General features: G+C 43.8%; 1 protein-coding gene across 1 annotated transcript in view; it reads right to left on the minus strand.

Moving 5' to 3' along the window:
* ptch1 (patched 1) overlaps positions 1-2,500 on the minus strand; it is a gene marked incomplete at both ends in the record, with an annotated part of 86,290 nt that overhangs the window by 52,395 nt on the left and 31,395 nt on the right.

Raw genomic sequence — 2,500 nt, forward strand, 5'->3', positions numbered from 1 at the left:
CACCCCCTATCTGGGGGTCATCTAGTTTGGGGCCTCCCAGAACAGTACGCCAGCCAGTTAATGTCCAATTTTCTTAATATTAGGGTTGTTTTCTAGGTTTTAAAACATTCTGAGTTCATTTATTACAATTTTGAAGCAGCCAGAATAACCTTTCTGACATTTGGTTGGGGTCTTTCCTCACCTGGGACCCCCCAGATGCCAGACCGCTGTGCCTATCTCAGTACTCGCTCTGCTCCTGCTCCAGAACAATGTCATATTAGATCATAATTGAATAAATGTTTTTGTTGCTGGACTCTGAAAACAAAAATGAGTAGTAGCAAATACCAGGGGTCTTCAACAGGGGCTTCGGGACCCCTAGAGGGTCCTCAGAGTTACTACATACATAGTGTACTTCTAATGATTTTTGCGTAACTTTATTTGTTTACTGCTTTGGCTTTTATAGGGACCAAACTGTCAGAAAATGATGGGTGTCAGATTTTCCCAACCCCTGCTCCTTTTCTGGGGGGTCATATATTTTAGGACATTGCAGAACAGTATGCCAGCCGGTTAATGTCCAATTTTCATAATATTAGAGTTGTTTTGGAGGTTTTAAAACATTCATATATTGCACTTTTGAAGCAGCCAGAATAAGCTTTCTGACTTTTGGTGGGGGTCTTTCCTCACCTGGGACCCCCGGAATGACTCCTGAGCCTATCTCAGTACTCATTACAGTCCTTGCTCTGCTCCAGAACAGTGTCAAATTAGATCATAACTGAAGCATAAAAGCTTTTGTAGCTGGGCTCTGACAACAAAAATGAGTAGCTAATACCAGGGGTCTTCCACAGGGGGTATGGGACCCCCAGGTGTCCTCAGAGTTACTACAGGGGGCCAGACAAATCTCTGGTCACCCCCACCTCCCAGTCAGCCAAGACATCTGACTGGAAAATACCCTCCACTCTCTGAATTCCATCCATTTTCTTCAATTGGTGGAAGCTCAGGGCAATTTGTCAAGTATCATTTATATTGCATTGTGATGTAGCTGGCATGAAGGATATGTGGTAGCAGTGCAGCTCCAAGTTCTTTGACTGAAATCCCATCCCATTACCCTGACTGAAATCCCATCCCATTACCCTGCATTATCACAGATGCGGGGTTGTTGGACCAAAGTGCACCAATTACTCAAATGTTGATGGAAATAAGTAAGCCTTGCTCAGCCCTAAGGCTCATAGGGCAGGAGTCTATGTCCTGTTTCTGTGAGGCAGCTTGATGTACAAGTACCCCTGGACAGTGGACATAATAATAGTTTGTCACAGGGACATACTAATCCAGCCTTTGATGCTGAGGTCATACATTCAAGATGTATGACAAGATGACTGTGTGTGTGTGTGTGTGTGTGTGTGTGTGTGTGTGTGTGTGTGTGTGTGTGTGTGTGTGTGTGTGTGTGTGTGTGTGTGTGTGTGTGTGTGTGTGTGTCTGTGTCTGTGTGTGGTAAATGGACACGTTGTTTTGCATGCCCGCTCTGACATCACACTCTGGCTTCACAGTGATGGCACACTAACAGAATCCCTTTTATAACCATATATGGAGTTCCTTGATGTCTTCAATATTAAGCCCATATTTAACAGGACTTCATATGGGAATGCCCATATATGGAGGCCACATCGGCCACATGCCACACTAACAGAATCCATATATGGCCAAGACAGATGGCCAAGACAGCCTATATCTGTGTGACTGGTTCTATAGACAGGGATCTCCATGAAGGGTATTGATGTCAGTTGTCATAACAAATAACTGAGTAAGCATGTTTGGGCTCTCACAGCACATCTCAATATACAGTACATGGATCTGTACATCTGTACACCGATATACATCACTGGTCAGATGGCAAAGAATTGGCACCCTGAGGCATCTTACTAGTAAATAATACTGAGAATACTAATAAACCATCAAGTACACTACAGTTCCCAGCACCCAGGATGCATAAAACTAACAGTTTCTAATATTATTCAAAAATAGTTAGCAAATTGCAGAACTGGTTGCAAGAATAGGGCCAAAACTGGAATAGCCATTTGGCTGGCCCCCTGTAGTAACTCTGAGGACACCTGGGGGTCCCAGACCCCCTGTGGAAGACCCCTGGCATTAGCTACTAATTTTTGTTGTCAGAGCCCAGCTACAAAAGCTTTTATGCTTCAGTTATGATCTAATTTGACACTTTTCTGGAGCAGGAGCAGAGCAAGGACTGTAATGAGTACTGAGATAGGCTCAGGAGTCATTCCGGGGGTCCCAGGTGAGGAAAGACCCCCACCAAAAGTCAGAAAGCTTATTCTGGCTGCTTCAAAAGTGCAATATATGAATGTTTTAAAACCTTCAAAACAACTCTAATATTATGAAAATTGGACATTAACCGGCTGGCATACTGTTCTGCAATGTCCTAAAATATATGACCCCCCAGAAAAGGGGCAGGGGTTGGGAAAATCTGACACCCATCATTTTCTGACAGTTTGGTCCCTATAAAAGC

This window comes from Nannobrachium achirus, assembly GCF_963921795.1.
Source record: "Nannobrachium achirus genome assembly, chromosome: 12".
NCBI classification, from domain to species: Eukaryota; Metazoa; Chordata; class Actinopteri; order Myctophiformes; family Myctophidae; genus Nannobrachium; species Nannobrachium achirus.